The sequence below is a fragment of the Hyperolius riggenbachi genome, chromosome 2, assembly GCF_040937935.1.
Source record: "Hyperolius riggenbachi isolate aHypRig1 chromosome 2, aHypRig1.pri, whole genome shotgun sequence".
Lineage (NCBI taxonomy): Eukaryota > Metazoa > Chordata > Amphibia > Anura > Hyperoliidae > Hyperolius > Hyperolius riggenbachi.
Genome location: NC_090647.1, coordinates 365,860,100 through 365,876,035, shown reverse-complemented (window position 1 = coordinate 365,876,035; position 15,936 = coordinate 365,860,100). Strand labels below are relative to the sequence as shown.

Below are 15,936 nucleotides of genomic sequence, written 5' to 3'. Positions count from 1 at the left end.
ACTTGAGGACCTAGGGCTTTCTACCCCTTAAGGACCGGCCACTTTTTTTCCATTCAGACCACTGCAGCTTTCACGGTTTATTGCTTGCTCATACAACCTACCACCTAAATGAATTTTGGCTCCTTTTCTTGTCACTAATAAAGCTTTCTTTTGGTGCTATTTGATTGCTCCTGCGATTTTTACTTTTTATTATATTCATCAAAAAAGACATGAATTTTGGCAAAAAAATGATTTTTTTTAACTTTCTGTGCTGACATTTTTCAAATAAAGTAAAATTTCTGTATACATGCAGCACGAAAAATGTGGACAAACATGTTTTGGATTAAAAAAAACCTATTCAGTGTATATTTATTGGTTTGGGTAAAAGTTATAGTGTTTACAAACTATGGTGCAAAAAGTGAATTTTCCCATTTTCAAGCATCTATGACTTTTCTGACCCCCTGTCGTGTTTCATGAGGGGCTAGAATTCCAGGATAGTATAAATACCCCCCCAAATGACCCCATTTTGGAAAGAAGACATCCCAAAGTATTCACTGAGAGGCATGGTGAGTTCATAGAAGATATAAATTTTTGTCACAAGTAAGCGGAAAATGACACTTTGTGACAAAAAAAAACAAAAAAAAACTAACTTGCGACAAAAAAAAATGAAATCTGCCACGGACTCACCATGCCCCTCTCTGAATACCTTGAAGGGTCTACTTTCCAAAATGGGGTCATTTGTGGGGTGTGTTTACTGTCCTGACATTTTGGGGGGTGCTAAATTGTAAGCACCCCTGTAAAGCCTAAAGGTGCTCATTGGACTTTGGACCCCTTAGTGCAGTTAGGCTGCAAAAAAGTGCCACACATGTGGTATTGCCATACTCAGGAGAAGTAGTATAATGTGTTTTGGGGTGTATTTTTACACATACCGATGCTGGGTGGGAGAAATATCTCTGTAAATGACAATTTGTTAATATTTTTTTTTTACACACAATTGTCCATTTACAGAGATCTTCTCCCACTCAGCATGGGTATGTGTAAAAATACACCCCAAAACACATTATACTACTTCTCCCGAGTACGGCAATACCACGTGTGGCACTTTTTTGCACCCTAACTGCGCTAAAGGCCCAAAGTCCAATGAGTACCTTTAGGATTTCACAGGTCATTTTGCGGAATTTGATTTCCAGACTACTCCTCACGGTTTAGGGCCCCTAAAATGCCAGGGCAGTATAGGAACCCCACAAATGACCCCATTTAGAAAGAAGACACCCCAAGGTATTTTATTTTTTGTCAAAAGTTAGCGGAAAATTGATTTTTATTGTTTTTTTCACAAAGTGTCATTTTCCACTAACTTGTGACAAAAAATAAAATCTTCTATGAACTCACCATACTCCTAACGGAATACCTTGGGGTGTCTTCTTTCTAAAATTGGGTCATTTGTGGGGTTCCTATACTGCCCTGGCATTTTAGGGGCCCTAAACCGTGAGGAGTAGTCTGGAAATCAAATTCCGCAAAATGACCTGTGAAATCCTAAAGGTACTCATTGGACTTTGGGCCCTTTAGTGCAGTTAGGGTGCAAAAAAGTGCCACACATGTGGTATCGCCGTACTCGGGAGAAGTAGTACAATGTGTTTTGGGGTGTATTTTTACACATACCCATGCTGGGTGGGAGAAATAACTCTGTAAATGGACAATTGTGTGTAAAAAAAATCAAAAGATTGTCATTTACAGAGATATTTCTCCCACCCAGCATGGGTATGTGTAAAAATACACCACAAAACACATTATACTACTTCTCCTGAGTACGGCGATACCACATGTGTGGCACTTTTTTGCACCCTAACTGCGCTAAGGGGCCCAGAGTCCAATGAGTACCTTTAGGCTTTACAGGGGTGCTCACAATTTAGCACCCCGCCCACTTGCCAGGACAGTTAACAAACCCCACAAATGACCCCATTTTGGAAAGAATAGACAACAAGGTATTCCATGAGGGTAATGGTGAGGTCATTGAAAATTTTATTTTTTGTCACAAGTAAACGGAAAATGACACTTAAAAAAAGAAATAAAAAAAAAATTCTGCTAACTTGTGACAAAAACTAAAATCTTTTATGAACTCACCGTGCACCTCACATAATACTTTAGGGTGTCCTCTTTCCAAAATGCGGTCATTTGTGAAGTCTGTCCTGGCATTTTAGGGTCTCTGCAATCATTACATGTATGGCCAGTATTAGGAGTTTCTGCTATACTCCTTATATTGGGTATACGGGTAATGCACTCTGGGCTGAAAGGAAAAATGAACGGCAAACATACCTTGCTCCACATCAATGGCAGATCTTCCTCCACATCAATGGCAGTGATAACCTCAGGAGAGAGACACCCCGTGCCACCCTGCACTCAGGGTGAGCCACCAACTTATGTGACTGGGCCTCAGAACTTTAGTATACAGCATTATGCCTGTAGGATACAGCAATATGCCTGCCAATAGAGATGACTCTGTGTGGCATTAAAGCATCATCATAGGCCCAAATCACATATAAACCGGGGGTGTCCACACTCAAGGGAAATTCAAACATGCCGTCTTATATCGCCAACCCAGGACAGATCAGCAATATCAAGCATGGAAACCGATCCTTCTTCCGACTTTTATGCTTACCCGTTTGGTTTTCAAGCTTACCTCCCCTCTCCCTGCGACAATGTGCGAAAGACCACTGAGTGTGTGCCTACTCCTGTGTCTGGAGTTCCCTAGGTTCTAATAGTGTACCTGCTCGTGGTACATCTCAAAACACGGCCCTACGCATAGGCCAGGCTGGTCAGGACAGCGGGGACAATAATAAACGGTGTCAGTCCTTGTTCCAGCCCTGCTGCAGACACGGCAACGGTTTCTTCGGATGCGTTGACCTGGGGCACACGGAAGCTGATAGGCGTAATGCCTTCCATGCAGTCGGCTAGTTGCATCTGGGGGGGGGGGGGGGGGGGCTGGGGGGGCTGGCACCTCCTGGATACAGGATGTCCAGAATGATCTGTTCCTGAAATTGGAGGAAAGATCCAGTTCTCCCAGCCTTACTGTAGAGAACAAAGCTGTTATAAACTGCCAATTGAATCAGATAAAAAGACACTTTCTTATACCAGCGTCTTGTTTTCAGGGTAATTAAATAGGGCGCTAACCTCTGGTCATTGAAGTCCACCCCTCCCATGTTGACATTATATTCGTGGACGACAAGGGGCTTTTCAATGACCTTAGTTGCCCGTTGAATTTGGACTGTCGTGTCTGTGTGAATGGTGGACAGAAAGTAAACGTCCCTCTTGTCCTTCCATTTCACCGCGAGCAGGTCTTCAGTACGCAAGGCGGCCCTCTGCCCCCGTTCAAGTCTGGTGGTAACGAGCCGTTGGGGAAAGCCCTGGCGACTAGGCCGCAGTGCCACAGCATCGGATTCCTTCTAACTTTAAGTGCTGAAAGAGGGCCACACTTGTGTAATAATTGTCCACAAAAAGATGGTACCCCTTCTGGAACAAGGGTGACACCAAGTCCCACACAACCTTTCCACTGCTCCCCAGGTAGTCAGGGCATCCGACCGGCTCCAATTTTGAGTCTTTTCCCTCATAGACCCTAAAACGACATGTATAGCCTGTGGCCCTTTCACAGAGCTTATACAGTTTCACCCCATACCGGGCGCTTGCTTGGGATGTACTGTTTGATGCCAAGGCACCCGGTAAAGCGTAAGAGGGACTCGTCTACGCAGATGTGCTGTTCAGAGATATAAGCATCTGCAAATGTTGATGACAGGTGGTCTATGAGGGGCCGAATTTTGTAGAGCCGGTCATAAGCAGGGTGGCCCTTTTCATGACAGGCTTCGTCGTCGTTGAAGTGCAGGAAGCGCAGGATGGACTCAAATCGTGTCCTGGTCATGGCAGCAGGGTACAAGGGAACATGATGTACTGGGTTCGTAGACCAATACGCCCGCAATACATTCTGTTTCATTAGTCCCAAGTGAAGGATAAGGGCCAAAAAGATTTTAATGTCGGAAACTTGGACTGGTTTCCACCCGAAAGGCTGGGCATACATGCTCTCCGGGTGCTCGGTGATGAATTGTGTGGCTTTACGGTTGGTCTCAACCACAATTAAGTCCAAGAGAACCTGGGTGATGAACAGCTGCAAAAAGTCTAGGGCCGTTCCTAGATGAGCTGTCGCCACCTGGACTCCAGACTGGGCGGTGAAAGGGGGCACTACGGGTGCGGTGGAATCAGGGGATTGCCAATCTGGTTGTGCCAGAACCTCTGGGAGTCTATGGGTACTACGGGCCCGTCTTCTTCTTGGTGGCTGCGACGGGGGTACTACTGCACTTGCCACCGTACCAGTTTCAACTTCCATGCTGACGCTCACCACTTCGCCAGGGTCTACAGAAGTACTGGTACCAATTCCAGGAGATGCTGCGCTGCTGGTGCCTGCCTCACCAAGAAAACTATCAACAGCGCTAGCACCACCCTGCTGCCCTTGAGGCGGATCCTGCGCCACCTGCGGTCTAACGACTTGGGGTCTGGTACGCCTGGCTCTAGCCGGGACCATAGCCTCGTCATCACTTTCGGTCAGGGAACCACTGCTTTCTACAGGTTCAAATTCGGACCCGGAAGATTCGACGGATGATTCTTCCCAAAAGAACTCATCCGACTGGTCCATGTACCTGTATACCTCGTCATCGGAAAGCCCCCTTCTTGCCATTGTGGATTGCTAAATTTATGGGGTTTTCCTCCGAGACTACCCAGAAAAAAAGAGCACCTACCTAGCAAAAAGGGAGTATTTGAGAGGTATTGGGGTTGGTGGGAAGTGGGGTCTCAGAGGCAATCAAACAATCACGGGACAATCAAATACAATTACAGCACAATCGACTCCAATCACAGCACAATCAAATCTGATGCACTCGGAAGGTGGTGGTTGGGTGTGGTGGGGGGGGGGGGAGTTGGGTGTGGTGGGGGGGGGGGGGGGAGTTGGGTGTGGTGGGGGGGGGGGGAGGGGTTGGGTGTGGCGGGGGGGGGGGTCGGGGTTGGGTGTGGCGGGAAGTGGGGTCTCAGGCAATCAAACAATCACGGGGCAATTGAAGCCGATCACGGGACAATCAAATACAATTACAGCACAATCGAATCCAATCACTGCACAATCAAATCTGATGCACTCGGAAGGTGATGGGGGGTGGGGGTGGGGTGGGGGTTGTTGGGAAGTGGGGTCTCAGAGGCAATCAAACAATCACGGGACAATCGAAGCAGATCACGGGACAATCAAATACAATCGCAGCACAATCGAATACAAGCGCAGCACAATCGAATACAATCACAGCACAGTCAAATACAATGCACTTGGACGGTGATTAGGGGGGGGTCTGAGGGCGATTTGAGGGGGTGGGGGGTTGATCAGGAGCCCGCACGGGGCAGACTGAGTCCTGATCTGTTGAGGCAGACACAGGGGGTTACTGATCAAAGATCAGTTAGTGATTGCTGGGGAGGACAGATGTAAACAAAGAGCAGGGGATGTAATCAGAAGGGGGGTATGAGGGCAATCGATGGCCTGGGCAGGTGATCAGTTACCCCCGCGGGGCAGTTAGGGTCTGCTCTGATGGGTGGGGGTGCTGAGGGGTGACGGACAGGTGATAGACAGGTGATAGACAGGTGATCAGAGGGGGATCAGAGGGGGATCAGGGGGTAAGGTAGCTGTATACAGATGTATACAGTATACAGGGGGGTAGTCTGGGATGGGGTGTGGGGGTGATCTAAAGGTAGGGGGGGGATCAGGGGTGACTAGGAGGCAGTTAGGGACCTAACGCAGGGGATAGCGTTTAAAGTTAGTGATAGGTGGGGGGGTGCAAGGGTGCTGGGCAGGGGTCTGCTGGGGTGATCAGGGGGGGTATGAGGCCTGGGGTGGGAGATCAGGGGGGCTGTAGGTCAAAAAACCATGTGTTCTGAAGTACTCACAAAAGGCTTCCTCCTCGCTGGTGGTCTCTGCAACAATGAGACCACGAGGCGAGGAGGAACCACGTATAAGGCACTTTGTTTACCTAACAAAGTGCCTTATACATCCTGATTGGTCAATTGTGCGGATTCCTCCGCTCGCCGGCGCTGCTAAGTGGCCGGCGAGCGGAGACAAAATGCCCGTGCATCGATCCCGGGCGGAGGATCGCGTCACGGATGACGCGATCGCTCCGCCCATGCCCTTAAATGGACCGCCGCCTCTGTGGGTGAGCCGGTCCTTAAGGGCTCCACTTCCCGGCCGCCCCTGTGCGTTAGGCGGTCGGGAAGTGGTTAAGTCCCCACATCATTAAAAAACCATGATGCTACATGCCTCATTTACCCTAAAAAAGTTTTAAAGGCAATTTAAAACCCACTTCTACCCAGATATCCGAAACCAGGCGGATATCTAGGATACTGGGTTTGGATATCCGATTCGGATTCCAAAATTTCAAACTCGGATATCCGATTCGGATATCTAGGTATCCGGATCCAAATTCAACATGGATTTTGAAAAGGGGTATCCGAGCAGCACTGCACCTCAACTGTTACTACCTCTATGCTAGTGTGTATGGTTTGGTATTCTTCTAATTTCCTGTAGCAGTAGAGCATTGTACCATCTTAGCCATCAGTGAAAGCAGAGAGTTTTGAATCAGGATGATACCATTTATTGGCTTAATAGAAAAAGAGTAATCTTTCTGCTAATAAGCCTTCTTCAGACTTTGTTCCCGTATACTGTCAATATGTTAGAGCACACCACCATATGTACATTCAGCATTCAAAAGAGATACATAGATTTTTCAGCAAATATAAATAAATGTCTTTCAGATGCTTTAAAGTGGAGCTGAACTCTTGCACAGGACAGAAGGAAAACAGAAATGTACCATGTATGTATTTCGAGAGCCTGTCTAATTCCCCCTCCTCTGTGTCACAAGTTGTAAGTTGATCTCTACACTGTGTCACCTGACTGCCACAACATCTAAGCTCATTTGAAAGCACAGGATGTTAAAAATATGTCTGCTTTCATAAAAGCAGGAAGTAGACACACTGCAGATTTATTGCAGGATTTGTATCCGCTGTAACAAAGAAATGTTTTTATTTAAAGGTTATGTTGTTGCGTATCTTTTAGAGCAGAGAGGAAGTTCTGAGTTCAGGTCCACTCTAATTACAAGCGTACATCCAAAGTGGGTCCTGACAGGATGTTTGCTACTTACCTGTTCTCTGTTTTGTATGGGCTTCTCTCCATTGCACTGCCACCTGTTTGTGGCTCCGACTGCAGCCAGTCGCACAGAGGACAAAGAAGCAGCGCATGCTCTGTCCACTCGCGCTCCCTATAATTTCTCGCTCCTGCCCAGATGTGCACAGCAACCGAGGCCGGTACAATGTTATGCATTCTTGACAAGTACCGGTCATACATCAGCGTCATTTCTCAAGTATGCATGCTCAAAACACTATCGGCTGCTGTGCACATTTGGGCAGGAGCGCAAATTACAGGAAAATTATTTGTTGAATGAGGGGCAGAGCAGCACAACTGAAATGAGCCCATTCAAACCAATGATCGCTAGTCAGAGTGTTGGACAAAATATTTTTTTTTGGAGGGGGGGGGGCGCTTGGTGACTGCAGGCCTAGGGCACTGGTAAGAACAAATTCAGCCCTGCTGGTCAGTGCTAGGGGGTGTGGCTACAGTACAAGGTAATGCAGAAGTAGGCGTTGCACTGTGGTATGAGCTCAGGTGGTTGAAGGTGGAGAGTGGATAGTCTGCTATTCAAATTCTCTCATGTTTCCCAAGGGAGTGAGCTGTGGCTCAGGGGAGGGGGCTGCATCAGGTCAGGCGAAGGAGCTTAGCAGTCTGCTTGGGTTGTGTGACTCCTGAAGTTGAGGGCTCCTATAGAGTAGGAGGGCGGTTTTGGGAGTTGGCATATTCATCTTTAATTTAGGTATTAGTTGCAATTTGTGTAATTTGGATTCAACATAAGACAAATTAACTGGTAATAAATAGACTGGACTGCACAGGAACTGAGAAAAATACTACTGCTACTAATACTATGTGGTTGCTACCATTATTTAGCTATGTTGCCACAGTATAGTCAGTTTGTCAAATCCCTCCATTATTATTAAAGCATAGGAAAACAAATGTTGATCTTGCAGTTAGTGCTCTGAAATAGTAGAATTAGTTGTTTTTTCTTTTTAATATCTCCTTGTGGCATCTAAGCAGGTTTTTAGCCTTGTGACATTGCATGCAGTGCTTTGTCCCAAGCTAACAACTGTGTATAAAGAAGGATGTTCTGTAAGACAAACGAGTTACAAAGAACAATTCATGTCATAAAATGTTTTTTGAGGGAACTTCCTTTTCTTTGTTTCCACAATAATAAATGAAGACAAGTTTGTGCAAGAAATGGGTGCAGAATGGGTCAGGGCCCATTCACACTTGGGCGATTAGCGGGCATTTAATGCTAATCACCAATGATTGCTAGTGCTTATATTCTGCAATAATTGGATTACCATGGTAATTTTAGACCAAACAATACTATCGAGTATTCCCAAGTCTTGTGATTGGCATTAAATAAAATGAATGTGGTATTCTGATTACTGCTGTAAATTTCTGCATTCTCTGATTGGTCCAATACTTCAGAGTCAACTCAGAAGTATTTGTCCAATCAGAGAATGCAAAGAGACTCCTTGGAAAATGGAAATAGAAATCATCAGAATCTGTAAAACAGACATTGGCGGAAAGCAGAATGTCTGTGGAATTGGAAAAAGGCATTTCCGAACATTCCTAACAGCTACCATTAAGGTTGGTGTTGGCTCTAACAATTTATTATACCAAACAGTGACAAGAAATATCAAGCCAATTAGCCCAATCGCATTTTATATACTCTAATAGTCACAATGCGAGAGCAATAAAATGTACAAAGAAGCTTCAGGCAGGGAACACACACTATAATTGTGTGCATTATCTCACACATGACAAAACTTGCACTTTTGCACTTTGTGGAATATCTGTGGATTACCGTGGTAAAATCACTGTACACTTCTACGAATCCCGATGATTGCGATCAGCGCTTGTAAAATCACTGTACTGCATTTGAAAGAAAGGGGGAGAACCGAGAGCCCGATATGGTGTAGTATGGTAATAAGGTGATGTCTGATGCAAACACACACAATGGTTATACTCACAAGGACGGGTCGCCTCCAAGGCAATCACTAGATAAGCAGGCGGGGAGAATTGTAACCTGACCCCGCTCAGGGTTAAGAAGTCGCTCTCTGTAGATAGAAGGAAATGGGGATACACCCCTCCACCAAGGGTGGACTAAACAATTATGTGGTTTAACAACAGAGGCGCCAAGTAGAGTAAAATTAGTTAAAATTAAAAAAGGGGGAAGTGGGTGGACTCACCTCCCTTCTGAAAAAAATGGCCAGACAATGGGCAGGTTACTTCAAGTTTAAAGTAACATTTATTATGAGCTTCAAAAGTGCCTTTTTGCAATTGCCGTTAATCGTGAAACGCCCGCGATTGGCAGCGATCGTGGCAGTGAGATCACTGACATTAGGTTTCTATTGCACTAGTGCTTTAAAAAGAGCTAGCGCATTGGTGATTAGCGGGAGTCACCCGCTAATCGACCTAGTGAGAATGGGCCCATATGCTACGTACACACATGCGACAACGATCGTTCGCTGAGAACGACGAACAAACTTTTAATTGATGAAAGAACGACCTAAGTAAAGTTAGTTTTTAAATGTGTGTAACGATCTGATCGTTAGATCGAACGTTACATCACGTAAAGCAACTATTGAGCTTGCGCATAAAAATGAGAAGTTTCATGGAGAAATAGCAAAATGCGCATGTCAAGCCTAGTACGAACGACCGTTTCCAACGATGTACTACTTTTGCAAACGATCGTCGTTGGTAAAAATCCACCAAGCTAGATCGTTAGTTTTTAACGATCTAGCTCGTCCGTCGTTAGACTTAATGATCGTTGGTTGCTTTTTTTTAAACGATCGTCGTTTGAAACGATCGTTTCAAACGACTATAGTCGCATGTGTGTACGCACCTTTAGACCTGGTGCCCACTACAGCCCTTTCAGCTGCAGCATAGCATCGCCTACAATCCCAAACAAAGTGCTAAGCTGATAAAAGTGAATGGAGGCAAACCCACAGGAGTGATTGTGATTTGGCTTAATTGCATTTACTGGTCTTGCAGAAGAGATTGTGCTCCAAAGTGCAAAATCACTTTTTAAAAGCAATTTTGCAGCAACTTTGTGGGTGATTTTCAAGTGTAAAAGTTTAAACTACTTGCCAGGTCTCTCGAGATCCATTTCTGCTGGCTACAAGCACATAGCCCCACCCCCTAGCACAGGACGTCATTGGTACGTATTTGCTTGGACAAAGAGACGTGCATATGACATTTTGTGCTAAAGGCAGGGAAACATGCCTCAAGCTGGCAGAAATTGACTTCAGAAGACCCGGAAAGTAGTTTAAACTTTATTAACGCAGTATAGAAAAGATTTTAAAAAATGTAAATCAGAAGCACTGCACATTCCCTGGCAGTAGATTGTACAGCGCTTCCAATCACCATACAAATCACACTAAAAATCACTGTAGCAAATACTTGCAAAAATGCTGAGTGTTTACTACAGCAGTTGGAGAATAGAGCATAGAGCACTATTCAGCGAAGATCAGGTATTCATGCTCGCCGTGAACTATGACCCCTTACATCACAGTCATCAGGAAGATGGCAGTCAATCAGCCTGCACGCCCTCACGGACCCCCCACCCCCTATAAGAACGCCGCAGCATTTATTTTGATCCTCGCTGGCTGATAGATCATCCTTCTGCTGTTTTTTGTGTGTGTGCGCGCGCGCGCGACACTCCAGAGCCCACAGGCACCCACCATTGTGTCCAGTGCCCACTACACAAGAACAATAGTGCTCCAGGGCCTGTGTTATCACTGTATTGTGTTTGAAGTGTTGGTGTGCATTCTGAGTGTCTGTGTGTTAGTGCACAGACAGCACACTGGCACAAAGCTACACACAGGGCCGGATTTCTACTTTTTACCACCCAAGGCCCACTCTCACCAGCCGCCCCCCGCCCCCCAAGCATAGTTTTAAAGAGAACCTGAAGCAAAATAAAGAAAATAGATACTTGCCTTAGCAGATCCTCCTGGTGTCTACTGTTTCAGCATTGGGACCTTCTTAGCAGCCCTCCTGTCTGTGTACAAGTGCAATTATACTGGGCATGCATGAGTAAGGTCTGCACATGCCCAGCAGCACAAAGCCACTTGTGCATGGCTTTTCTGCTCAAATAAGCAGCTTAATGCTGCTAGAAATGGGCAGACCGCGCTCGCACATGTCCAGTATGATTGTGTTGGTACACAGAGAGGAGTGCAACCACAAGGAAGAAGAAAGTCCAGGCAGCAGTGGAGAGGTCTGAATATTGTCATGACCGCCTCCCCCCAGTATGGGTACCTAAATGATCCCCCTTTAAAGTTAACCAGATGACCCTCCTCCCATTCATGCCACACAGGTGCAGCAGAACTGGGGGCCACAGTATGTGTTAGAGGACCAGGATGGAAAGGGGGGCATACTATTATAATATTAGGACCATGAACATGGGAGTAGAGTATGAGGAGAGAGCAGGGGTATTGTATGAAAAAGGACTCATGGAGGGGGGCAAAGCATAGTGAGAGGGACTACCGTAGAAACAGGCAGCAAAGTATAGAGGCTTGGGAATCAGGAATAGGTGGCATGGTATAGGAGGAGAAGGTGTTTTAAGCCATTTTAAAAAGAGTAGGAACAGTGACACAGCATTGCAAGCAGCCTGCTATAACCCCAGGGCTGCAGCCTGTTAGAAAACTGATGGACACAATGACAGCACAAGTGACAGACACGGGCAGATGACATTAGCAAAACAGGTAAGCGACTTACCATGCTGCATCTACTCTGCATGGAGGGGGAGAGGAGTTTTATATGGAACCTCTCCTCCTTCATGCTGCAGATGGTAAGTCACTAACTGTTTTGCTGACATCATCTTCCCTGTGTGTCCCTCATCATTCTAGCATGCACCGCAACACATTTTTTCTGCAAGTTCTGTTTTAAAGTTCTAAAAATAGCAATCACAGCCCGGGACAGAGGACAAAGCTCAGTCCAGGGCCACCAGTCCTCTAGCTCCCTGCCCCCTTCAGAACCTGCTGCCATCATCCAACATTACTGCCCAGCACCACAGTCTGAAGCCACACACATACAAACACACTCTGTCCGCAGCAGCCACTCCATCATCTCTACACCGGGCACTGTAACAGCATATTTGTTTCCATGGCAACAGAACATGGAAGCCAGACGCATGTCCATCAGCCCCAGCGGCACCACCGCGAGACCGTCCCTAGACTCACTCCTGGCCAGCACTGTGCGTGCCTGTGATTCAGTGACGTCATGTCACTGAGTGATTGACAGTGGGGGTGCCCTATTGAAAAGATGCGCTCTGAGCGCTCTCCCAGCCGCAAGTTTGAAGCTGCCTGCTGGCCTGGGCTGGGACTCGAGAGAGCGAAAGTCTAACAGCCTACCTTGTACTGGCCGGCGGCTGCCGGCTAGTGAGGTGAAGATCTGCCACTGCCAGATGCTGATGCAGCCATGCAGGCAGCCGGCTCGCTCGGCTCGAGTCCAGGGCAGGGGAGAGGGCGCACAACACACCATTGGCAGCCAGGCCTGCCACCATCGCATCATTCGCATGGCTCCGCCTCCGAGTCCGAGTGAGTCTGCTCGGAGTCCGATCTCCTCTGGGATCCCGCCCCCTCTGTAGCCAGGCAACCGTAGCCGCTCCCACCCTGCCTTGCCTCTGCTCACATCACACACAGAGCAGAGCGGCAAGCGCAGGGCGGGCGGGCGGCTGCGGACACTAGCGGGCGGCCAGCTGACAGTGACAGGCGTGCAGTCAATTAGTTAACCTGTCACCCGCGGCCGCCCCATGAAAGGTAGTATTTAATTCGCCCTAGTCCTGTGCCTTGGGTGCCTTTCCACAAATCCGGCCCTGTGCAGCTTTAGTGAAATTTCAGTATAAGGAGGTTTGGGGACTAAAAGATGGGAAAGGGAGGAGAAGGTTACCTTTGTGTGGAGAGTGATCACCTGTGAGGAGATGGCCAGGAATAAAAAAATAAATGTTTTTCAGAAACCGTTTTCTATTCTGATGTAAAGTTAACACAGATCACATTCACAGTTCTGAGGAAAATAAAATTCATCCCCATAGCATTATTTATGACATTGTCAGTGAGCACACTATTCAGTATAATAAATGTAAATTCCTAAGACTGATTACTATTCAGCTGAAGCCTCAACCTCTTCTCTTTAAGGGAAACTGACTAGGTGACATTTTCCTCTAGGAAATGACATATACACATTCTCAGACAGGAGAATGAAATAGAGCATTGTGTGAGTTGAAATAAAATGTAACATGAATCTATTTGCTCTGCTAGAAAACTGCAGTATATTTATTTTTTTCCAATTATATTACAAGTTTAAAATTTACAGCTGTGGATGATATCACAGAATGTTCTGCTATGAACGACGTCCAGTATGCCAGCGGCATAAATAAAATGTAAGCAAGAAAGATTTTTTTTTCTTTTATTCTATTGAAAGGTCATACTGATGAAGCAAAATGTTTCTTTCTGTCTATATTATTTGTGCAGTGGTGTGCTTGTGCGCTTACACGTGCGCACACACGCCTTTTAAATATTACCCCTTTTTTGTTATTTATATAATTTTATGCTATTATGTTTATTTATTTCTCATGCTGAATGGTTCTGACCTTTGAAACAAATGTTATACAAAGGTAGCATGTGTAAACAGTTTTTAAATTGTTTCATTTCAGGAACAAATGTTCTGCAATCTCGTCACAACCTTTTTGGTATCACTGCCACCACCTTTCAAGAGCGGGAAAAAACTTTCTAAACCTAACTATTCCTGTAAGAGAAGTTCATTTAGACAACTTACCATAAACGATCTGGTAACGTCATAAATATCTTCAAGGTCTGGATATACCTATAGAGCCAGTTGCTGGACTGATGAAATTCTTTCTCACCCATAACTATTTTACTTTTGAACGGGACCTCTATTTACAGTAGATGGGAGTGGCAATGGGTTCATGACTTGCGCTACAACATGCAAAGCTCTTCATGGCAAAAATCTGGTATTCTGTTAAAAAATCTTAAATAAAGAATCTTTAAAAAAATCAAAGAGGAATACCTTGATACATGTCAAATAAAACTACGGCCTACTTCTGTTTTTATAACCAATATTTAATCACCTGCTCTGCAAGAGAGGAGAACCTTCTCCAATTCCACAGGGACCTCAATGTCTTCCATCCCACAGTCAAACTGAATCTAAGCTCCTGTCACACTGAGATTCATTTTCTTGATACCACCATATACATCAGGAAGAACAACCTAAGGATGTCTATATACCACAAACTGACAGATCATGCCTAAGGTATGACAGTTTCCACACCAAGTACATAAAGGACTGTCATTTACAGCCAAGCTATAAGATGCAACTGGATCTGTTCTGACTGGGTGGGCAGAGACAAACACCTGAATTACGTGACAAAGAACTTCATTAAACAAGGATGCAATGCTCTAATAGCTGACCCCCAAATCAAGAAACCTAACATCATCCTTGGACTCATCTTTTCCTAGGAACACAGCTTAAATTACCTTCCGTTACTGTTCTAAAGGGTGGCTTTGAGTCACAGAAAGAAAGACTAATAGCAGAAACAAAATGTATAAATTGGTTCAAAACTGCAGATAGAGGTTTGAACAAATGTGGTAATTTTTATGCTGCTATGATGTTGATAGTATGTAATGCCACAATTTTTCAGCCTAAACAAAATACTGTATTTATGCCTCTGATTTAACGTTTGAACTTGGGATTTACTATCTCTCCATGCCAGCCTGAGTCCTAGTTGTCATGCATATACTCCCATAAACTAAAAAAGATTCCTTGCGCTCTTATCCAGAAGACACAGTCACTCTGATGCTCTCTCTCCATTTTGATCCTATGCACTGTGCTGCTCCATTAGGTAGGGGTCAGGAGAACAAATCTAGGCAAAAATGGAGCGCTTCATGGACGCCCACCCTCCAGCGAGACGGCACCCAAACCATCGGAGATCGTGCTGCTGGCCACAGCGCGTTGCCAGGGTTGTAAGCGGGTGGCTGTACCGCTCATATGCGAGCATACCTTTGTACTTTTGTGAGTGTAACTTTTTATTGCTAATAAAATCCACCCCTCTGATAATGCACTATGAAGCGCTCCATTTTTGCCGATGAGTCCTAGTTGTGGTTGAGTAAAAGAGTCCTATCCTGTATAATAAAACCTAACTGTCCCTGCATCATCCACTTTCCCTGTCTGTACGGCCATGGCTTTTTTGTACTGCGCTTGTGTGCAGTACAGACAGCCGTTGGAACGTGAGGTCGGAGCAGGGCGGCCGTTTGCGCGTGCGATGGGTGCGACGGCACGCGCGCACTGACTGGCGGCGGTAATATCGGGCTTAGGTAGACTAGTCTCATAAATTAGCAAACATCCTTTCAAGACTGCCTTTGGATGTTCTGTTGTAATTTAAAAGTATATCCTTCTGATGTTCATTGTGTATAAGCTGTGTTTTCTAACCTGTTCTCAGCATACAGGGACAGAGTCTGTAGAAGGCTTATTAGGCACAAGCTTACTGCCAATAAATGGTATCATCCTGATTTCAAAACTTCTTGCTTTCAGTAAAAGTAATTTAAAACTCATATCAGTCATTTGAATGTATGTGTTACGTTAAACTTAAGGTGGCCAAACACTTATAGATTTGCAGCAGTTTCGACTATCAGATAGATTTCTGTCAGATGCCTGTATAGTTGAATCTATCTGATGTGTGCCATACTACTAGGAACAGATTTCCAAGAGATTTTAGAATAAAATCTCTTGGAAATCTA

The 15,936-nt window shown here is 45.5% G+C and overlaps 1 long non-coding RNA gene across 1 annotated transcript in view; it reads left to right on the top strand.

The window, feature by feature from the left end:
• Positions 1–14,114, top strand: part of LOC137546824 (uncharacterized) — a 60,035-nt gene extending 45,921 nt beyond the window's left edge. The window contains exon 3 of the long non-coding RNA XR_011026384.1: positions 13,836–14,114. This is a non-coding gene — a long non-coding RNA (uncharacterized lncRNA). The remainder of the gene's footprint in view (positions 1–13,835) is intronic.
• The last annotated feature ends 1,822 nt before the right edge of the window (positions 14,115–15,936 follow it).